This window comes from Cyanistes caeruleus, chromosome 6 (assembly GCF_971803275.1).
Source record: "Cyanistes caeruleus chromosome 6, bCyaCae1.hap1.1, whole genome shotgun sequence".
Classification (NCBI taxonomy): Eukaryota; Metazoa; Chordata; class Aves; order Passeriformes; family Paridae; genus Cyanistes; species Cyanistes caeruleus.
The window spans coordinates 11,712,927-11,736,642 of NC_141706.1; the positions used below are offsets into that span (position 1 = coordinate 11,712,927).

At 45.3% G+C, this 23,716-nt stretch overlaps 2 long non-coding RNA genes across 2 annotated transcripts; one reads left to right on the forward strand and one right to left on the reverse strand.

The window, feature by feature from the left end:
- The first annotated feature begins 7,883 nt into the window (after nt 1–7,883).
- On the forward strand, nt 7,884–11,430 carry LOC147652440 (uncharacterized). Its single transcript, XR_015288377.1, has 2 exons — nt 7,884–8,033; nt 9,338–11,430. It is a non-coding gene; the product is annotated as an uncharacterized LOC147652440 (long non-coding RNA).
- Nucleotides 11,431–12,592: 1,162 nt separating this feature from the next.
- Nucleotides 12,593–13,606, reverse strand: LOC147652441 (uncharacterized). Its single transcript, XR_015288378.1, has 2 exons — nt 13,462–13,606; nt 12,593–12,921 (listed from the first exon to the last, which is right to left on the reverse strand). It is a non-coding gene; the product is annotated as an uncharacterized LOC147652441 (long non-coding RNA).
- Between the last annotated feature and the right edge of the window lie 10,110 nt (nt 13,607–23,716).

Consider the following 23,716-nt stretch of genomic DNA (forward strand, 5'->3'; position numbering starts at 1 on the left):
AGACAGCGCGGAGGCGCTGGAGAAAGGAGGCTCTGCGGCGGCCGGCGGTGGCGCTTTTGGCGCCGGCGGAGGCTTTGCGGGTGGCACAGGCGGAGGCGGGCAGTCTCTGCTTGCCTGCCGCTTTCCCGTTGGCAAAGCCCGCGCGCCCAGCTCCACGGATGGCGGCTGCTCAAACCTCTCTGGAGAGGGAGATCTCTGGGCTGCAGATTGCTCTCGCTCGCCGCCAAAGTCCTCTGAGGGTCTGGGCAGAGCTAAAAGAGCACTATGCAGCTCATCCACGGTTTCATCTCCCGGTTCCTTATCTTGTACAACGGAGGAACTTTCGGCATCAAAGTTCTCATCCCGGTTTCACTGTCCTCAGACTGGCTCCGTTTCAGCACTTTAAAAAGCACTCCCCAGGTGGCTGCCAGGCTACAGACGCTGAAATCTCCGTTAATGAATTCTGACCATAAATGGTTCTCTATCGACAGCCAAAGTTCGAGATCAAAGGCATTGTCCATAGTTATATCAAAACCTTGCTCTTTCACCCACTGAAATAAAGCACGCATGGCATCTTCAGAAACACTGAGTCCCATGCGGGGCAGGGCATCCTGCCATGCAAGGTAGGCAAGCTGTTCATCAGCTGAAGTACAGTCCTTCATTATGAGGACTTTATCTTGGCGGCTCCGCGAATGCAATTATGCACATGCTAATGGCTCGGACCCGGGAATTTTGAGCTCTGCTTCGCCAAGATAGGCCGTTCCAAACCCACTCACAGGCAGGTTCCACTATCCCGTTGGTTTCCAGAACCAGATTCCTCTTGGAAAGCCCGGGAGAATTCCACTTACCCCTTTAGGGGGAAGGGCTGGCTTTTTCCCGCTCGCTGCTTACCCTCAGGGGATTAGCAGATCACGTCGGTTGCTTTCTGACCTCAGGGGTCGGCTGCACTTTATGTCGGGTTACCGGACCTCAGGGGTCAGCTGCACATCACGTCGGGCGGTCACCAGATGTCGTTCCGATTGGGAATGTCTTTAAAGAACGACACTGACTCTCAGGGGAGTCACAACAGGAGAATTCCTTAGTTTATTGCTTCAGCTCTGTCTTATAGACAGATACGTGGAAAGTAAGGAAACTCTTATTGGTTAACAAAGTGCTACATCACCATCATTGGTCAGGGGGGCCCATCACCCCCCCTGACCTTCTCCTGCAAGAGAAAACAAGACTGCAAAACAACACCTGCAAGGCTGTTTAGTATCTCTGAGAATTGTTTTAATTCCTTCTCATGAATTTCTCAGGCTAGCTCTCAGTCAGGCCTGAGAGCTATGTGGCCTGTAATAACTACAGGCACTCTGGTTCAGATTTAGCATCCATAGATGGAATAATCAAATTTATGGAATCACTAGAAATTCAGTGCAAGCCAGAAAAATTGTTCAGCCAAAGTCCTCTAAGAAGTGCATGCCATTTCTAATTTCTGTTAGTGCTGGGTGTTGGGGGACCTGGAGTTCTGAGCAAGATATAATTTAAAAGCTACACAAGCCTCAGAAGTTGTTCCTATTTCAGCTATTTCTAAGGGCATTTTTAATTGGCAATATTCAAATACAAACTCCTCCAGACATGAGTAATGACACAGTCTTCAACTCTCTCCTAAATTATTCCAAGTTTCTCAGTGAAAGATAATTTTAGAATGAGCTAGTTTTCTCCATTTAGAATAATAAGAGAGCAACTTGGGTAGATTCTGAGCTAAACCTTCTTGAGACTGTCTTATAATGAAAGAGAGAGAAAAGTAGCTCAATGAAAAAATCAGCAACAGAAAGACTTTCGTAAAGCTTCAATATGTTCAGAAGTCTCTAAACACTGTAAAATATGTATAAATACATATATTTATATCTTTATAAACACCTCAGAAGTTAATGAAGAACTTCTTGGGTTAATGGTCTGGCTGCAGTAACGCATTGCAGCCATGAGCAGAGAGCTGTTGTTTGTATTCCTCTCACATTTAAAACAGCACATTGTCCTGACTAGACATAATTTTTCAAGGATGTCTGACTCTATCACCAGTATCTATACTTAACCAAAATATACCATTATTTGATTAGTCACTAGCATCAAAAGGATAAGAAAACTTACAACAAATTCCTTATTTTCCAGAGACCATTTTTTAGGTAGTTCTTATTACTACTCAGGATGCACTGACTTTGAACAATGACTTTATCTTACTGTATATTTATGAAACATATTAATTACCTGATGTAAGTTAATAGATGTGGCTTGTAGGAAACACAAAACCTGTATCTGTATGTTACTATGTAACATGCCAGCAAAGCATTTATTTGATGCAGCTACAAAACATCCTGCAAGACATTTAATGTAAGATAAGGTAAGGAGGAGGGAAAAGAAGCCTGTCCCTAATCAGCTCAGGAAGTTTAACAACACTGAAATGTTGCAGACTCATGCCATGTACCATCTCACAGAGAGCTGCTCCAGAGGAAACAGTGTAAGGCTGGGTCATACTCTGCTAGAATTTAATTAACAAACTGCTTGATGTTTTCTAATTATCATAGAATCATAGACTATTTTGGAAGTTGAAGGCACCTTAAAGCTTATCTGTTTCCAATTCCACAGCCATGGGCAGAGACATATTCCACCAGAACAAATCACTCCAAGCCCCATCCCGCTTGGCCTTAAACAGTTCCAGCAATAAAACATCCACAGCTTCTCTTGGCAACCCATGCCTCACCACCCTCACTCACCCTAATGATCTCCGAAACAATCTCAACAGCATGCACTACTGAAGCTATTTGTGTTTTCTGCAGAAATCCAAATCTCTAACAGTTTGAAATAAAGGTGCCTCTTGTGGATTTATTGACAGCAAAAGAAGTTTTTGCACTTTCAAAGCAGGCTGTGAAATTTCTGACAGAGGAACGGGAGCTGGCAATGTTGCTGGAGCCATCTGGGAAAGCTGAGGGCCACACTTCTGCTGTGTTGTCCATCTTTCACCACAATAGGGTCACAGGGACCAAAATACAGTTAATTTCCCATAACTTGTTTTCCCTTTTACCGTGGGATAACACATCTTTCAAATGCCATTCGTTAAAAAAAAAAACTCAAACAAGCTGAAACTATCAACTGTGGAAATTTCATGCTATCCTAGTATAGTATTTATAATATAGTATTTGTGGAATTGGTGATATATCCTTCAAAAGGTAAAACAACCCAAGTATTATATGAAAATACAATCCTTGCTTTAGGTTTTGGCAGCATTTTAAGGAAGTCTCTGAAAATCTAAAGAACAATAATAAAAAAGAAATATTTTGAACAGTTTATTTCATATAGACTTTCAATTGTATGAGCTCCAGAGTAGTTCAGAAAGCATCTCTATGTATGGGCACGTGGAAGGTCACATCATCCCATGACTGACATGACTCTGCCTCCTTTTTCAGAGGAAGGCTTCAGAACTCGAGGAAACCCAGGCTGTCTTCCTAGTCTCTCCCAGTTTTCCCTTCCCCAAAGACTTCACTCTGCTCTTTGTTAACTGCCATAAATGGCTCCTACAAAAAGAATGAGAATTTGATTTGGATGGCAGAATTTGATGTGATGACACACCATCATTTGATGATTTGATGTGATTAGAATTTGATGTGATGACACAGGCTGTCGCTCTATTAGGAACGGCGAAAGAACGACACAGACTCTCTTGGGAGTTGATCAGAATATTCTCCTCAGTTTATTACCTCAGGTCTTTTTTATAGACTGATACGTGAAAAGTACAGAAATGAAAACTCTTATTGGTTAGTAAACTAACACATCACCATCACTGGTCAGTGGGGTTCACCACCCCTCGACTTTCTCTTGCAAGAAAACAAGGAACAGATAAACAGCACCTGCAAGGCTGTTCTCTATCTCTGAGGATTGTTTTAATTCCTCCTTATGAATTCCCAGGCCACTTTCCCAGGTAAGACTGAGAAAGCTATGTGGCCTGCAATTTCCACAGGCACTGTGCTCTCTATTTCAGAGTTAGCATCCATAACAGGCTAAGGAACATGAACCAGCATCATTCATCCTGTTGCAGCACAGCACCTCAAAATGAAAACACCACATGGGAAATCCGAAAAGTGACAGTCTAGATTAAATGGACTCGTGAAATTTCAAGGAAAATAAGGCCTTAAGTTCAGGTTTAAATAATTAGTCAATTATTACATGCAAATACTGTTTTCAGCTCTAGGCCTCAGTATCTCCAAAATATCCAAAGCTGTTATTTTGGCTAAGGTATGCTTCTAATAGCAATTTATACATTTTAAAGATTACAAAATAGCACGAGAAATAAGAACTTATAAAATAGGTGTCCATTCTCAGCATCCCTCTCAGTGTAATGAGGTATAATACTATATCAAGGTCAGTTCTTTAATTCAGTGGTGTCAAGTGCCTTCAAAGTGTTGCTAGTTAGACACATTTATCAATAAAAATAAGCCATTTGTTTTGAATCCTTTTTATAATGAGTAGCTCTGGTTGCCTGCAAAATAAGGTCAAAGTGAACAGAGGGACAATGATGTCAATGATTCCTGGCCTCCACTCATTTAAAAGCTGATCACATTTCTACTTCATTGTGTTTAAAATAGAAATGAATTTCACAAATTAGATTGAAATCCATGAGCAATTTAAAAAAAAAAAAATAAACCGTGAATCAAACGTTGTTTGACTCTGTTAGATAACTGGACTATCATTGCTTCTGTAATGCAGAAAAAATGGTCCCATAATTGACAGTGGACAGATAACTGGAAAGCAAAATAATGAAGTTGCCTGGGGTGAGTTTGAAGAAGTGAAGTCTTTTTAATAAAGGCAAAATAATTGGGAAGTTTTAGCTAAGAAATAATGGAGAAATGAACAAAACACTACCATAAAAAACACTTGTGTAAGCTTAGATAAAAAATAAAGCAATTGAGACAAAGACAGCATTGGCAGTGATTAGAAAAGACAGAAAATTAGAGAAAATGACAAAATGTTATGTATAGATATTGCCTTCTTTAAAGTCAGAGTTTTCTGCAAAGTTGTATGAAAAGTAGAAGTTGGTGTGAAGAAATGAGACCACATCATTGCAGAGGCAATCATCCTCTAATGAAGAGCAAATCACCTGTGGATTAATGGTTTCCTCTGGGGCAGGGATGCACAATGCACTCTGCACTGTTTCTCACCGATTTTTCTGCTGCATTAAAGGTATGGAAATTTGGCAGGAAATAAACCCTCTTGTGTCCCAGCTGGTCCTTAGTAATCTGAGGGGCTAGGTGTGGCTGCACTTAATTTCTGATTGTAGTCAGGCTGGTGGAATTCAATAAGAATTTGAGTGATTACAGATTAACAAATAGTGCATTATACCAGTCCAGTACTCTAGGTCTGGCTGAGTAAATGAGAGCTTTCACAAATCCAATGGTTTATTCAGGCAATGGGAAAGGAGATTTAGGATTACACAATTCAGATTCAGGTGAAAAATGCACTAACTTGCAGAGTGTTACTGTGTATTGAGACAGAAGTGACAGAGATATTAGTGATGCGTATATGTACATATATATAAATATAAATATTCAAAGGTCTGCTCCAATATGGGTGGAGGTGGAAAGTCCACCTAAAGGCATTCTGTCAGGACAGAAGGTGACACAGTCCCTCAGCAGACCCTGAGAAAGCAGAGGAGTTACTCCCTCTCTTTTTTTCTAATTCTCCTTTTTGTTTTCTTTATCTGTCAGAACTTGGATGGCATTGCAGGCACACACCACGGTGTGCCCAAGAGCTGTGCATGTGCATCACCAGTGTTAACAGGTCCCAGGCACTGGAATTAGCACCAAGGCAGAGACAGGCAGTTGGCCACAAATGTGCCAGTGAACACTTCAGTGTGCATATATTACAGCCAAAATCTGATGTTTTAGAGGTGCAGCTCACTGTCGTGTTGCACTAAAATGTTTACCCTAAATACTTCTTCCCTGTGCTCCCCTCTCAGTTTTGTGATGTTGGTTCCTTCCCCTCACCCCACCCCATCAGTCTTATCCCATTGGTCATAATTCTACTCTCCCCCACCCCTTGCCCCTCAGTATAAAAGTCCCCATCACTTCCAGCTCAGTCTCTTTTTTCCCTGGAGTCATTGTGGAATAAACTGGAGACACTGTCCCGGGAAGAGAGAGCCTCCTTGGTCTTTTACCTTTGTCCCTGCTGAACCCCCTCCCACCCCTGGTGGACTGCAGATAGTCGGAAGATTTTCTGGGGCTGGGAGGAAAGGGATTTTGGCAGTTTGGCATCCAACATGGGAGCTTGTCTTAAGGACAGAGACCCCATGAGCAGATGGAAATCCACATGTGGATTGTACAAGCTTTGGATTGTCAACTACCTTGGGACTGTGAGGTTTTTTTGCACAGCTGAGCATACAAGGGTGGAATCAGCAGCCCTCCTAAGCGCAGGAGGGTTGATTCCTAGGACATAAGGGACTTTCTACACAGCCCTGAGCCAGCTGAGAACCCAGGAAGGGGTGAGTGTATTCGCCGTGTGAGTTCAGCTGCGGAGGCGTGCAGGCGGACGCAGAGTGTGTTCGCCACAAAGTCGTGAGGTGCAGCAGCCGCGTGTTTTCCGGCTCTGCTGCTTTTTTTGGTATGCAGCTCAGCAGGCAGCACGGTTGCGGGTGGACCCATGGTTTTCTCAGGTGGCCATGTGGCATGCCCAGTGGCATGCAGTTTCTCGGCAGCGTCGCAAGAGCGGCGCGGGTGGACCCCAGCGCAAATGGGTTCAGGCAGCCAAGTGCACTCAGCTAGGTGCTGGGAACAGGAACGCCACTCCCACGTGGTTCTGGCCATATGGTTTTTGGCAGCTCGGCTCCGCGCAGAATGGGAGGGGCAGTGGTGGTCCCACGTGGCACTGGCCATGTGGCTTTTAGTGGCTCAGCTTGGGGGGGGTGGCACCTCAGCTACTGTGCAGCTGCCAGATGAGTTTAAAGAAACCATGGTTCTCTGCAAAGCAGTTTTGTCTCTTACTCCAGTGTGTGGAGGGAGAGTATCTGAGAAAAAGCTTTCCCAGGCTGGCTGTGTTGTTTTTGCTGTGAAGGAAGTTATACTGAAGTGTGCAAGTAACTTTTAACATCAAGGTGGGCTCACAGCTATCTGCACACCAAAGGAGTTTGTTTTCCTAAGTTTGGGTAATTTTAGAACATTGGGAATGTAAAGATTTCTAGAACTCAGTTGAAAAAATTTGTGTGTTGGCTTTCTGTCCCCTTTCCCCAGCTCACCCTGCTAGATGTGGATTCTGTCTCTTCCCGGTACAGAACTGGAAACTTGTTAAATCTTAAAGTAGAACAGGGAGAGAGAGTTGCTTCAAAATTTCTCCCGTTGTTCCTTTTAATTTGGAAAAAGCTGGTTAAAAGGGAAGTGAAGGGACAGTTACAGCAGATTCCCCCAGTTTCCCCTACCCCTCCTCCCAAACTGATTAGAACAGGGCTAGGAGACCTACTTCTCCTGTTTTAAAGCCTTTATTAGAATCAGCTTGGGATGGGGGCCCGACAGGTTGCACGCACACCGCCGTTGCTTCCCAGGAGCGACTCAGAGGAGGAGGAACGCGGCTCTACCTACTGGGGTGCAATGTAGGCAGAGCCGGGATCTCTGTCCTCACAGGTAAACCCAGAGTCCCTTTTTGTCTCGAAAGTCCAGGGATGTCATTCTTAGCAAGTCTCTTATCGGTCATGGCGAGGAGAGCAGAGTTGGTGGGTAGTGCCTCTCGATTCCGACTCTAGGGCGTTGCTCTTGGTTCTTCTATTTCGTGTTCCGACACTCCGTGGATCGGGTTTCTTGTCCGGGATGGTGTTTTTTGGTGTCTAATTTACATAAACCCCAGTTGCCATGTTGGGAAGTCTCTGGTCGCCATGTTGGGAAGTCTCCAGTCGCCATGTTGGGAAGTCTCTAACTCCGGCAGTGATAGGGCAGGGGTAACAAGGAACACTTTGACATGTAACTCAGAACCGGAACACTTCTAACTCAGAACCTGGAACAGAGGCTGTAAAGAACACTTTGCAAAAACCCCAATTTTAGGTAAGGCCTACTCATATCAAAACCCTCTGCCCCTGAGCTAAAGGGGATGAATGGAGCAGCCCAAGAAATGTAGGATCCCCGGTTCAGCCATTGCTGCCCTGGCTCCCTTTCAGCCCCCTGTCTCTCGTGGCTGTGCACAGACTAGCAGAGATCTCTCCCTGCACCCTTTTACCCCAGTTGTTACTCCTCAGTTACAGTGTTCTGTTAGTTCTAAAAGTGATGACCCCCCCCATCCCCACATGGCCAAGGTCCAAGATGGCACTGGCCATATGCTGGCTGGCCACATGGTGGAACCTCCATTTTACCTTCCTTCTCCTTCCCATAATCCCTTTCACCCACCTGTTCCCACCCACAACTCCTACCTACCCCCCCCCCCGCCCCACAACCCCTTCCTTCCCTCAGACATCCCTCCCCCCTCCACCATGTTCCCACCCTGCCTGACATCACCTTGCAAGCCTGCCCCCAGTGTTGTGATCCTGGTTCCCACAGTGACCCTACCCCTTTCCAGTCCCTGGTTTCCACACCCCCTCACCCTGTTCCTAGGATGGGGGCAGTGGGGTGGGTGGCTCCACACCCAGTTCCCACAGGGTGGGGGACGGGTCCTCACCCTGTTCCCACAGTGGGGAGGGTGGGTCAGCCCCCTGTTCCCAGGATGGAGGGGGGTGAACCCCTGCCTGGCTCTCATGGGGGTAGGCCTGGGTCCCTCTACAGAACCGGAGCGGGGGCTGGACCTCTGAGCCCCTGCAGGGGCAGGGGTGGGTGGGGGGACCCAGGCGATGGGACCCTGGGGATGATGAAGAAGCTATACCCTCAGCCACTCCTGTCATACATATTGGTAAAAGGATAAATAGACACTATCAGCCCTTCTCTTAACTAAATATAAAAGAAATCTTTAAAGCCAAAGAGAGTTTGGTAGAAACAGTGAAATCCTTTAGGGAATGGTGAGAGCTACTTTAATATCTAATGAGTTAGTTCCAGCTAATCTCAGAGACTTCTTCTGGTATTTCCATCCCCCTCAGAGTTCAATCTTTAGGAAAGCACATCCTTAAAAAGTCTCTTAGTTGAACTCAAGCAAAGCACCCAGGATGCAAAAGATGCAGATGATAATGATATAACATTTGAACATCTATGCGGCAGGGGGGATGTGGGCTAAACCTGAGGACCAGGCTCAGGTGCTAACAAAATCTATTTTAGGTAAGATCTGTGCTGTGGCAGAAAAGGTTTTTAACCAGTTGCCAGCAAGTTGAAACCCAAGGTGGCTATGTTAATATTAGGCAGTTTCCCTCAGAATTTTTTTTTTGCAGTTTGGCGACTGGCTATGAGCACAAATAGAGGCAAGTGGAAGGACCAGTGGCGCAGGCAGAGCTGATTAAGGAGATGGCTCAGAAGAATGCCAACAGGGCCTGCCGCAGGGTGATCCTGGGACTGCCCATTTATCCTCCACCTACCACAGAACAGATGATCGAGGCGTGTACCAAGAAAGCAGAGCTGTTTGGTGCACAAAACAGGAGGCTAGGACTGACAAAATGTAGCAGTGGTAACACCAGGAATGAAGAAGCCACAGATACCATCAGAGCAGCTCCAGCATATCATCTGCTTCCAGTGCAAAAGGCCAGGACACTTCACCAGAGGGTGTCCTCAAAGCCAGCACCAAAAGAAATACCAAAAGGAGACAGTAGCCAACCAACAAAAAAAATGAAATTAGAATGCAGCCCCGCCTATCGCAATGATATAAATGTAGCGGGCTCCAGAGTGGGGAAAGCCTCTCTCTTAATTGATAAGGGGGTGGAAGGGAAGCAGGGTGTGGGACTGCAGAAAAATAATTTTGGGGAACCTCTGCCTAACAAAATCTGGCAGCCTCACAAGTGATCCAGACCTGTAACTGCCAAAGCTTTTCTTTTCAAGTCTACTCTTTGGACAGTCATTGGAGTGAACCTGCTGGACAATTCACGTGATGTGACAGGACTGGATAGTGAGTATTTTGTTACTGGGGACACAGCACACACCCCCATGGAGATTAAGGTGGCTCCCATGACAATCAAGGGAGGCTTAACACACCTCACTCTCCTGGTGTGTTGACCTCATCCACCATTCTATTTGGCCAAGCTCTAAATCATCACCCAGGCCACTTCTGTTCCAGCAAAGGTCCCAGTAGATGACAAAAACACCTGGCATCTACTGGGCAGAAGTGGCTGGCGAGAATAAATCCATCATGGGATGCAACCTAACCCTTGGATCAGATCATCTCCATGTGGAAGGGTTGATTGACACAGGGGCAGATGTGACAATCATACCTGAAAGGGTGTGGCTGTCACATTGGGATTTGCAACCTGTGGCTGGCAAAATCCAAGGTGTTGGAGGAGTGAAATTGGAAAAAGTTTCTAAGAGCTTTGTTCAAATGGAGGGGCCGGAGGGAAAATTGGCCAGTGTTAGTCCATTTGTCAATGACTACAAGTGTCCCCTGTGGGGGAGAAACACCATGTCCCAGTAGGGAGTCAAACTAATTATCCCTGAGACTCCCTAGGATTTTTAGAAGTGGCCACTGTGGAGCACCCTACCCAAAAGTTAACAAGGCTGGATGATAATCCAGTCTCGGTAGGTCAGCGGCCACTCAGTAAGAAAAAGCTCGAGGCGCTCAAAGAGCTCGTGGAGGAACAATTAGCCAAAGGCCACATAGAAGAAACACCCAGCCCTTGGAATTCCCTGGTCTTTGTAATAAAGAAGCCAGGGACAGATAAGTGGTGCCTCCTTCAGGATCTCAGGAAAATAAAGTAATTGAGGACATGAGGTCACTCCAATCTGGGATTCCCTCCCTGACAATGCTCCCACAAAACTGGCAATTGGCGGTCCTAGACATCAAAGACTGTTTCTTCCAAATTCCCCTATACGCAGCAGATGCACCATGGTTTGCTTTCTTGGTTCCTATGATCAACCAGGAGGCCCCAGTGAAACGGTACCACTGGAGGGTTCTGCCTCAGGGAATGAAATGTAGTCCTTCAATCTGCCAGTGGTACTTGGCTTCTTTGCTGTCCCCAGTGCATGCCGACAAAAGAGAAGCCATCATCTTACACTACATGGATGATTATGGATGCTAACTCTGAAGCAGGGAGCAACGTGCCTGTGGAAATTGCAGGCCACATAGCTTTCTCAGTCTTGCCTGAGAAAGTGGCCTGGGAAATCATGGGGAGGAATTAAAACAATCCTCAGAGACAGAAAACAGCCTTGCAGGTGCTGTTTGTCTGTTCCTTGTTTTCTGGCAAGAGAAGGTCGAAGGGTGGTAAGCCCCACTGACCAATGATGGTGATGGTAACCAATAAAAGTTTCTTTTCTGTACTTTCATGTATCAGTCTATAAAAAAGACCTGAGGTAATAAACCAAGAGAAATTCTCCTGATCGACTCCCTAGAGAGTCTGTGTAATTCTCTTCGCCATTCCTAATAGAGCGACAGATGATATGCTTGTGTGCCGCCGCCAATGACACTATACTGCAACACACACTTGACCTAGTGGTTAAAGTTTTAACCTCTGCTGGATTCCAACTACAGGAAGATAAAGTTCAGAGGATGCCACCTTGAAAGTACCTGGGCTTAGAGATCACTGCAAGGACCGTTGTTCCGCAGAAATTGAAAGTTCTTAGTGATCCCAAAACCCTAGTGGATCTCCATTCCTTGTGCAGGTCCTTTAACTGGGTCAGACCCTGGCTAGATCTCACTAATGAGGACCTGGATCTTCCATTCAATTTATTGAAAGGGGAGAGAGAGCTGCTTTCTCCCAGGGAACTCACCCCAGAGGTGAAAACTGCTATTGAAAAAGCACAAAGGTCTCTGACAGAGAGAGAGGCTCATCACTATAAGTTTGAGCTGCCTTTCAAATTTATTGACCCGGGAAAACTACCACACTTACATGGGTTGATATTCCAATGGGCTGAAGGGCAGAGAGATTCACTCTTAATCATAGAGTGGGTCTTCCTCTCCGATCAATGACCCAAAACCATCACCATGCCATAAGAGCTGGTGGCTCAGCTGATCCAAAAGGCCAGGGTGAGGCTGCGGGAACTGGATGGTGGGGACTTTGTGTGTATTCACCTTCTGGTCAGACTTTCTGGGGAGGGAAAACACTCTCCAGAGAAATTGACCAAGATGTTTGAGCACCTGCTTCAGAGCTGTGCTAACCTCCAGTTAGCTCTGGACAGCTACAGTAGGCAAATATTGGTCCATGCACCATCGCACAAATTGTTTCATGAGGAATTCCACCTCATTCCTCGTGAGAAAAGGAGCCAGAGGCCACTCAAAGCTCTTAAAATGTTCACTGATGCATCTGGGAATGTCCCACAAGTCGATGATGACTTGGAGAGATCCCCAGACACAGCACTGGGAAGCTGATATTGAGTTTGTGGAGGGGTCACCCCAGATAGCTGAACTGGCTATGGCCATGAGAGCCTTTGAGAAGTTTTCATAGCCAATCAGTTTGGTTACTGACTCAGCCTACGTGGCGGGGGTAGTGTCCAAGGCACAGCAGGCAGTTCTCAAAGACATCAAGAACGAACATCTCCTTAGGTTGTTCTCAAAACTAATTTATTTAGTTTCAACTCGAGTGTATCCGTTCCATGTGATTCATGTGAGGTCACATACTGATTTGCCAGGCGAGATCACAGAACGGGACCATAAAGCAGATTCTCTTGCTTCCCCAGTCAAAAGGGTATGTCTTCCAGGTGTATTCCAGCAGGCCAAACCGAGCCACCAGCAATACCATCAAAATGTGCCAGGACCAATTCGTCAGTTCCAGCTGACATGGGGTCAGGCTAAGGCCATTGTAGCCACCTGTCCCAGTTGTCAGCTCCAGGCAGTGCCATTGCTGGGTATTGAGATTAACCCTCAAGGTCTTGGGAGCTGCAAAGTGTGGCAGACAGACATGAAACACATTCCCAGTTTTGGTCGCCTTAAGTATGTCCATGTGAATATTGACACGTACCCAGGTGCGGTTTATGCCTCTGCCCACATGCACAGGAGAAAAGACTGTGCATGCCAAACAGCACCTGGTACAGGCGTTTTCATTGCTGGGGAATCCCTAAAACTGATAATGGCCCACCATATAAATCCAAGATGTTCCTAGGGTTTTTTCAGCAGTGGGGAGTGGAACATAAAACTGGCATCCCCCATTCCCTCACAGGTCAAGCTGTGATTGAGCACACCCACCAGACACTCAAACAAGTCCTGGCCAGGCAGGACAGTGGGAGAGTGTGGATGTCACCACAACAAAAGCTCTGCAAAGCTATGTTTACTATCAATTTCCTGAATTGTTCATTTGATGACTCCCCCGGTGGTTCGGCATTTTAACAGTGCTGATTAATTTAAGTTGTCACAGCGTCCACTGGTCTTAATCAGGGACCCAGGAACCTGGCAGACCAAGGGCCCCTATGAACTTGTTACCTGGGGGTGTGGCTACATGTGTGTCCAACCTCACAGACCCATGTTGGATACCCCAAAGGTGGGTAAAACCATTCGCTCACAAAATCCCATCTTCAGCAGAAGGGGATGAAAGACAAGTAGCAGTCGCTTCCAAAAGAAGAAGCTGCTGGAAAGAGAGAGAAGAAACCTAAATGACATCTGGTTACTCTCTGGCAGACACACATACTGAGTGTTAATATGCTTTAAAAATCTTTGTTTTTCCTTTCAAGTGAACACCTACCTCCCACTCAGCCTCGTGATGAGCCCTATCCCAGTTGTCATCCTGTTCGTGTGGACTGGTTCAGTGAATTGGTTAAAGGCTGGGGACTCACAGGGTGGTGGACTTCAATAGTTAAACCCTTCTTTTAACTTTATTTACTTAAAAAGGGGGAGATGTCATGTTGCACTAAAATGTTTACCTTAATGGTTCTTCCCTGTGCTCCCCTCTCAGTTTTGTGATGTTGATTCCTTCCCCTCACCCCACCCCTTCAGTCTCATCCCATTGGTTGTAATTCTACTCTACTCTCTCCCACCCCCTTCCCCTCAGTATAAAAGTCCTCACCACTGCCCGCTCCATCTCTTTTTTCCCTGGAGTTCACTTGGAATAAACTGAGGGACAGTGTCCTGGGAAGAGAGAGCCTCCTTTGTCTTTTGCCTTTGTCCTTGCTGAACCCCCTCCCAACCCCGGTGGATTGGAGCTAGGCAGAAGATTTCCCTGAGAGCTAAGGGATTTTGGCAGCTCACCTGGGTTCAGGTGACAGTATTTCCCTGCAATCCTCAATTGAAAAGACTGTGTCAAGTTGCTCATCATTCAGAAAAAAAGGGTACATCACTAATTTAGTGTTTGCCTTTTTTTTTTTCCCCCCCAGAAAAATTTCTGGGATCTGTAGGTTTTAGTCACTCTCTCATCACCACTGTTTTGCTCCTCACATATCTGTCTTCAACCAGCTAAATAATTGAAACAAATTGGGTAAGAGAAACAGAATCATGTAAGCAAAATATTGTTCTGTACTATGTAACCATCTTGCAAATAGATCACACTGATGAAAATACCAAACATCAGTTTCATCTAGCATGACCTGAGTGGGATGTAAAGCTGATTTATTCTACTCTATAAACATTCCTTTTTCAAGAGTAAACCATCATCTGTTGTGACAATAAACAGCTTCAGAAATTCCCTGTTCTTTGCTTCCTGAGGTGCCATTCATCTTGGTGGGAAGATGCACACTCCTGTTTCTGGGTACCTTCACCAGTAAGGATGGCTGTTGTAATGCATTAGGAAAAATGGTATGACCCAAAGAATGTACCCCCAAAAATGTAGAATTGTAGAAATGTAGAATTCCCTTATCTCTTTCTCCCCAGTTCCCCTTATTGGTTGTGTGAAAGTAATCCGCCCTCTTCCCCCTGCCTTCAAAAAGAGGCGCTTATCAACATTATTCCTCTTTTGCTCCTGCTCTTCTTCTCCGCGGGACCCCAAGAAATAAAGCTGCACTCCCATCTCAGCAAAGGGAAAGGGCCTTGTTTTTAGTTCTTCTGTTCCATGCTATACTATTTTTCCTGTTCCCCTGGCTGCAGCTGGGCAGACAGTGGTAACAGAGAAACAGGAAACATAGAAATTATAGCAGTTGGTGCCCAATGTGGGGCTCTGAGAGACCCCCAAAAGCAGCTGGAAACACACGTGTGTTTCGCAAGCCTGGACATGTCAACTACCTTTAAAAGCTAAAATGCAAATATAGCCTACAAGGGAGAAAACGGTAGTCTTCTCAAGCCCAGAGAAAGTCGATTTCACAAAGAAGAAGATTTACTGCTCGACAACGTGAAAGTGGTGAGTCATACCGGCCGACGGTGGCCCGGAATGCGAAAACGGGGTGGAGCGGGTCCCAGACACAACAACCTACACAGCACCATGCATGAGCCAAGCCAGGAGATCAGCTAGGAGCGCACCCGAGCTGGCAGCTGTGACAATTGCAAGCTGCACGGGCGCCAGGGGTGTCCCTGTGGGTGGCGGGGGGCAGCTGGTGTAGCAACAGTTGTGTGGAGCTTGGCGGCGGCAGCGGGAGGTGTCCCAAGGCTGTGCAAGCCGTGGGCTCAGCGCAGAGCCTGTCGCAGCACATTACACGTGACAGCCGTGCAGCGCGGGACTCGGCAGCCGTGGCGTGGGGAATGAGCGGCAGTGTTTTGCCCCCCATGGCTTCAGCCACGTGGTTTTATAAGCCCAGAAAAGTAACTGTGACTGAGCTTGACAGTTTATATCTTACCCCAGTGTGTGTGTGGGGGGGGGGGGGGGGCAAGCTGAGAAAAGAAGCTCCTTGCTTAGTTGCTTTTGCAGTAAAACAAGGCAAAAAGGAGTTGTGCTAACACACTGTTAATAGCAAAAATGTGGTCCAAACTGTCTATACCCCAACCACATTTAGAATCCAAATTGCAAGAATTTTTGAGTACTATAAATGTTAAAATTTCTAGAAAAATTTAAAACACTTCATTTCATGGCCATCTCATAACATTTCAACCTTGATTTGTCAGAAGTAAATTCTATCTCAGCATGGGGTCAAATTAGAAATTTTTTAACACTGAAAGTAGAAAACGGTGACAAAAATGCTTCAAAATATCTCCCAGTCTTTCTTATAATTTGAAAAGAATTAATGGAGAAAAAGACATAAAAAACAGCCACTGCAGTATCCATCAGTTTCCCCTACTCCTTCCCCTAAAACCTTTGCCTCTGAGCTGAAAAAGATACATGGAACAGATCCAGAAAGTCAGGAATTGCATGGTAATTATGCCATTCCTGGATCCATGTGTCTCATTCAGCCCCCCATCTCTGACAGCATCTCACAAGCTGTCAGAGACCTTCCCCTGCACCCCCACATCCCAACTATTCAAACCTCTTACCTCCACGTGGCTGAGATCCAAGATGGAGCTGGCCATGTACCAGATAACCATGTGGAGAAATCTCCTTCGTATCTCCCTCCCCCTTCCCATGACTCTTTCCACCCACCTGTCTCCGCCCAGTTCTCCTATTCCTCTAGTAACCCCTCCCCTCCCTCATACATTTCCCTTACTCTTACCATACCCTGCTCAGGCATGAGATCACCTTGCAACCCCACCTCCAAATGTTGCAACCCTGTTCCCCACACCCCCGCCCCCTGTCCCCACAGGGATGGGGGGAGTGAGAGGAGGGGCCCTACCGTCTGCTCCCGTTGGGGGCAAGGGAAGGGGTGTCCTGACCCTGCTTCCTGGGGAGGGGAGATGTGTCCCTGCCCAACCCCTGTTGGGAGTGTGGGTAGGTCCCTCTACCCATCCAGGGGTGAGGCAGGGCCCCCTGGGCCTGCTGGGGGTGCAGTAAGTCCCTCCACCCATCTGGGAGTGAGGTGAGGCCCCCTGGATGTGCTGGGGACAGGGCTGAGTCCCCTCATCAATCTGGTGTGGAAGCAGGGCCTCCAGGGACTGGTGGGCGTGGGGCTGGGTGGGGAAACCCCGGAGATGCAGGCTCTGGGGAAGATAAGGATACGCCTACAGCTGCACCTGTGATATTTACTGGTAAAAAAAGAACTAATAGACAATATCAGCCTTTCTCTTACCATCATACCAGATATGCAAAATACAATGTGAATTTGGCAAAAATAGTGAAATACTAAAAAGAATAATTAAAGCTACTTTAAAATCTCAGGAGTTAGTTCCTGGGGAAATTACCACACCTACATGGGTTGATATTTCAGTGGGCCGGAGGGCAGAGAGATTCACTCTTAATCATAGAATGGGTCTTCCTCTCCCATCAATGACCCAAAACTATCACCAGGCCACAAGAGCTGATGGTTCAGCTGATCCAAAAGGCCAGGGTAAGGCTGCGGGAACTGGCAGGTTGTGACTTTATGTGTATTCACCTCCCAGTCAGGCTCTCTGGGGAAAGAAAGCAGTCTTCCTGAGAAACTGACCGAAGAGATGTTTGAGCACCTTCTGCAGAGCAATGTTAACCTCCAGTTAGCTCTGGACATCTATAGTGAGCAAATATTGGTCCATGCACCATTGCACAAATTGTTTCATGAGGAATTCCACCTCTTTCCTCATGAGAAAAGGAGACAGAGGCCACTCAAAGCTCTTAAAATGTTCACTGATGCATCTGGGAATGTCCCACAAGTCGGTGATGACTTGGAGAGATCCCCAGATTCAGCACTGGGAAGCTGATGTTGAATTTGTGGAAGGATCACCCCAGATAGCTGAACTGGCTGCAGCCGTAAGAGCTTTTGAGAAGTTTTCAGAACCGATTAATCTGGTTATTGATTCAGCCTACGAGGCAGGGGTGGTGTCCAGAGCAGAGCAGGCAATTCTCAAAAACATTGAGAATGAACATCTCTTTAGATTGCTCTCAAAACTTATTTATTTGGTTTCAACTCAAGTGCATCCTTTCTATGTGATGAACATAAGATCTCACACCTTGTTACCAGGTGAAATTGCTGAGGGGAACCATAAAGCTGATTCCCTTGCTGCCCCAGCCGAAAAGGTACGTCTCCCTGATGTGTTTCAACAGGCTATGTTAAGTCACCAGCAGTACCATCAAAATGTGCCAGGACTGATCCGTCAGTTCCAGCTGACATGGGATCAGTCTAAAGCCATTGTGGCCACCTGTCCCAGTTGCCAGCTCCAGGCAGTGCCATCATTAGGCATTGGGGTTAATCCCTGAGGCCTTGGAGGCTGTGAGGTGTAGCAAACAGACATCACTCACATACCCAGTTTTGGTCACCTTAAGTATGTACACATGAGTATTGATACATACTCAGGGGCAGTGTATGCCTCTGCTCATAGGAGAAAAATCTGTGCATGCCAAACAACATTTAGTACAGGCCTTTTCAGTGCTGGGAATCGCTAGGGAAATTAAAACAGATAATGGCCCAGCATATAAATCCAAGGAGTTCCTAGAATTTGTCCAGCAGTTAGGAGTGGACCACAAAACTGGCATTCCCCCACTCCCCCACAGGTCAAACTTTGATTGAGCTCAAAACAGTCCTAGCCAGGCAAGGTAGTGAGACAGTGTGGATGTCTCCACAACAAAATCTTTGCAAAGTTGTGTTTACCATCAATTTCCTGAACTGTTCATTTGAAAACATGAATCCTCCAGTGACTTGGCATTTTAACAGTGGTGATCAGTTTAAATTGTCACAGCGCCCACCGGTTTTAATCAGGGACCCTGAAACTTGACAAACCAAGGGCCCCTGTGAACTTGTCACCTGGGGGCATGGTTACACATGTGTATCCACCCCTTCAGGCCCCCGATGGATCCCTCAGAAATGGGTAAAGCCCTTTGTTCCCAAAAACCCTGCCCCAGCAGAAGAAGAAGAAGAGAGACAAGTGGCTGTTGCTTCCAAAAGAAGATGCTGCTGGGAAAAACAAGAAGAAACCTTCCTAACTTCTGGTTACTCTCTGACCTCTACACATTGACCGTGAATATGCTTTAAAAATGTTTGTTTCTTTTCTTTTAGAAAACATCTACCTCACACTCAAACCCATGATGAGCCCTACCCCTGCTGTCATCCTGCTCATGCTGAGCAGCCTGGCAGCTGTCTGGATCATCCCTCAGCCATGACAGAACATCTGGGTGACCTTGGCGCACACACTTCAACAAGACTATAACTGCCTGTCCACTGCAACAGCAAAAGACCCTATGTCCACCTGTCTGGTAGGAATCCCACTGCAGGCTGAAGATTTTACAGCCAGCTTTAGTGATCCCAAGTCCAATACAATTCCCAAAACACACAGTGACCAGGCACATGAAAACCATAAACGGCGGGCTGTGTCAGTGAAAAATCCTATAGAAAAGTGGTTACCACTGCCCTGAGCTAATAAAGAGCCCCAAGAATTAGAGCTATTAGGTTCCTCCCCTGCACCTTTTTGTGTTCACTTCATTTACAATTCACTGCCAGATACAAAACTATACAATCACATAATCCAGTACCAGAAAAAAATACGAAGCAAAACAATGGTGTGGTACGCTAAGTCTTAGCAGAAGATCCTCACCGCTCACATCCAAGAATCCTCCCTAAAGGTATATTTCTAATTTGTGGAGATAAAGCATGGGCAGGAGTCCCATCTCGCCTTGGAGGGGGGCCTTGCACTTTTGGACGGCTGTCCCTGTTAGCACCCAACCAAACCAAAATTATTAGAGGGACTCAGAAAGACAATTCGACCCATGAAATCCACAAAAGAGGCATTGATATTTTAGACTCAAATTGAGATTGAGATATATTTCATTAGGCAAAATCAAAAAGAGTTGATGCATCCGTATTTCTTCCATGGGTTGCAGCTGCCAAGGCATTAGATGAATTAGGACAGCTCGAGTGCTGGGTGATTAAACAGGCCAACTTAACATCAGCTGCCCTCAGCTCCCTCCTCAAAGAAAAAGATATTACCAGACAGGCCACACTCCAAAATCGGGCTGCCATAGGTTTTCTTCTGCTGCTGCATGGACACAAATACCAGGAATTTGAAGGACTTTGCTGCCTAAACCTGTCCTCAAAAGCTCCCAACATCCACAGAGCCCTCTGAGAGATGAAAAACTTGATTGGACAGGTGAAGCAAGAAGCTGAGGACTGGTTTAGCGAGCTGTTTTAAGGCTGGGGACTCACAGGGTGGTGAACCTCAATAATCAAAACAATCCTGTTGGTTTTGTTGCTCTGTTTCTAATCGTGCTAGCATTCAGGATTGTCCATTGTTTAGTTTTAAAAGCTCTCAAGAATTTAGTCTCTGCCTCAAAGATCAACCACATAGAACTAGTGGACCAGAAGAAATCTAACCAGCCCACCAATCACAAGTGGTGGACAAACTTGTGACCTGTATTAAGATAATCTCATAACCCTTCAAAATTTTTTATATGATAAGAAAGGGTGAGATGTTGTAATGCATTAGGAAAAATGGTATGACCCAAAGAATGTACCCCCAAAAATGTAGAATTGTAAGCTTCTATCCCTTATCTCTTTCTCCCCAGTTCCCCTTATTGGTTGTGTGAAAGTAATCCGCCCTCTTCCCCCTGCCTTCAAAAAAAGACGCTTATTAATATTCTTCCTCTTTTGCTCCTGCTCTTCTTCTCTGCAGGACCCCAAGAAATAAAGTTGCACTTCCATCACAGCAAAGGGAAAGGGCCTTGTTTTTAGTTCTTCTGTTCCATGCTATACTATTTTTCCTGTTCCCCTGGCTGCAACTGGGCGGAGAGTGGTAACAGAGAAACAGGGAACATAGAAATTATAGCAAATGGCCTGGTGCTGTTCTTCTGTGATAGATCCCTTACACTCCCCCAGGAAAGGTGCCCTCTCCCAGTTTCATTCTTGCAGTCCTCCTAGAATGCCTGGGATGCCTATGCAGGGGAAAACATCAGGGCCTGACACCAGAGGAGAAAGTAGGTGAAGTTCCACAGACTGCTTGTTTATCATCAGGGAAGGAATAACCCACTCTGCTGTTCTGTTCCATGTGCTCCTTCACAAAGGTACTCTATAAACTGGAAGTTTAAAGGGCAGCTTTTAGAAGAATGTAATAGTGTTGGTGCATTATGATTCTATGAGAAACAGCACACTTAATACCCTCATATGATACAGTTATGCCGCAGCAGGGTGGATGACAGGGGTGCCGCGACTACCCTGAAGAAGCCGTCCTGAAAAGGACTGCCCAGGGGCGCAGGCACATCCTCTGCCCAGCGAGTGATCTCAGCTCAGCAGCAGCGTGCAGGCGACGCGGAGAGAGAGACTAGAATGCTGTATGGCATTCCACCGAGAAATAGCCTTTATTATAGCAGGGCCCTCAGTGAAAGGACACAGTAAACAGCAGCTGTCCCAGCTGCAGAAAAACCAGGGCATTTATAGGAAAGGAGAGGGGCGGGGAAAACTTGGATACATGTATCAGGGTGGATTGATAAGGAGGGAAACCAATAGGGTGTAACAAATTAACATGTTCAACTCTAGGGCCTCTGGGAGTGACACTTTTTCTCTGCATGACAAAAAATTGTCTCGCCTAGGGAGAAGCTTTCCAGGGGAGAGTCAGGCTTTCTGAACTGGCCGGTTCCCTGGCCTCCACGCAGTTACAGCAGTAATATTTTTTTAATCAGTGAATCCAAATTTCTTTGGTTCCAATTTTCTTCATGTTGTCCAGACTGTATATTTTTCCTTTGCTTCATATTTATTTTCTATTTTTGGAGATGAGTTTTTCATCAATATATGCTGTTAACTCACAACTAAAACATTTTTAGGGGCAATATATAATTTCTAATAGAGGATCCTTTCATGAAATATACATTTAAAACCATCAGCAATGCCCAATAAATAAATACCCAATTAATACCCAATATATACCAAATAAATATAAAATATGCATATATATTAGAAATATCCTTTCCTACACAATTTAGGAAAGATCTCAAAAGATTCTAAATCTTTAGCTTGGTAATATGCATATCTATTAGCATCTTACACTATTTGTTCATTCAACACTAAGATTGATTTAAGGTGGTTTCTAGTAAAAACATCATTTGCTCCTCCCTCTGCCCTTCACTCTTTTAAACACCATTTAAATCTTAAACCTAAGATTTTTCCTTTTCTGCTTCTCTCCCAAGGTTAAAGCTTTTTATTTCTGTGCAATAGCTGAAAGTGGACTTTTGAAATAAGCAGAGTGGTTACAAGGATTGCAGCAAGGTTGGATGTACAATTAAGATAATGGTGGCACTATCCATCTGAGTAATAATTTGGATAATGATTACCGTATTGGAACATTTTATGAGAATAAAAGTAAAATCAAAAAGAATTCCTTTTGAATAAATATTTAGCATAGCTGAGTACTACAACAGCATATCTGAATGATAAAAGATGCTCACTAAGCCAAAGCTGTATTCTCTGCTAGAAAAGGGGAGCATTTAATTTGTTGCCTTTTTCCCCCTCCAGAGTTATAGTTTAAATGCAAAGTGTTGCTTTCGTGAAGCCTCAGTTATTTCTTGAAAGGATATGCTCTGAAAGAAAAACTAAATTAAATTAGATTTACAAAAAATCTTTTTAACCCTTGTTGTGCCAGGGAATAGAGTAGAAATAAGCTGTTTAAAAAGAGGATGTTCTGCACAAACATCCAGAGCAAACCTTTGGGCGGATTCTCCCCAAGGTAACAAGAAGTGTCTTGAGGTAGAATCTATTGTGTTTGATTACTTGGCTGTCTGGGCATGTGGACTTCCAGGACAGGTCTATACTATTGCCATGCTATTGTATTCCCTGATTTTAAATTGTCAATCCAGTAGATTTATTTTCTCTGAGAAGTAGGACTCCAAACACATTAACTACACCTTTTCTTAATGAGTGTCTTGGTTTGAAAAGACAGGTGTCTGCTAAGGAAGGCAGAAACCTCCCCTGAAATGGAAAAATGTAAATCACTCCACCACCCCTTCCAAATTATTATAATCTTAAGGCTTTCAGGCAAAGATATGGAAATAGGAATAACAGCTCTTTACTAGGAAAATTAAAAATGCAATAGTACAAAAATAGAAAACAAATAAAAAACAACAACCCACTGATAGAGTCAGAAGACAATGTGACACCCTATTTGTCAGGTGTTGGTAGCAGTCTGATTCAATGGTGGCTGCTGTTCTGGAGTGACAGAAATGGTTCTGTTGAAGTAATGATCCCACAGAAGGGCATACTTTCCCTCTGCAGGTCCAGTGGTGTAGATGGGTCCAGTCTCTCTCCTCTGGGAATTCAATGGAGAAAGGCTGCTGTGGTGTTCTGAGTTTTTAAAGATATACAGGTTTAGATGCTTGGCTCCTCCCCCTGGATGGAGTATCTCACAATGGGATGATGTAATTTTATCAGTCATATAACGAGACTCAATGGCCTATTAACAGAAGATATCCCCCTGGAGGGAGGATGGGTTGTGGAAGAGACAAAGAACACTGCCCCACCTGGTTTTAACAGCTGGCCCATCAACAGAAGATATTCCCCAGTTATGAGGGATGGGCCATGAAAGAGATAAAGAAAACTGCCCCATCTGGTTTCAACAGATAGTAATAGAATTTGGATGTTGAAAGCAGGCAGGGAGCACAGAGCCTCTGTGAAACTCAGTCACACAAAGTTCTCACTCTGGCCTGAGAAAGCATAGGGAGGAATCCAAACAGTCCTTGGAGAAAGACAACAACCTTTGCAGGTGTTGTTTAGATCCTTGTTGTTTACTTGCAAGAAACAGTCAAGGGGTGGTTTTCCAATTGTACAATGATGGTGATGTG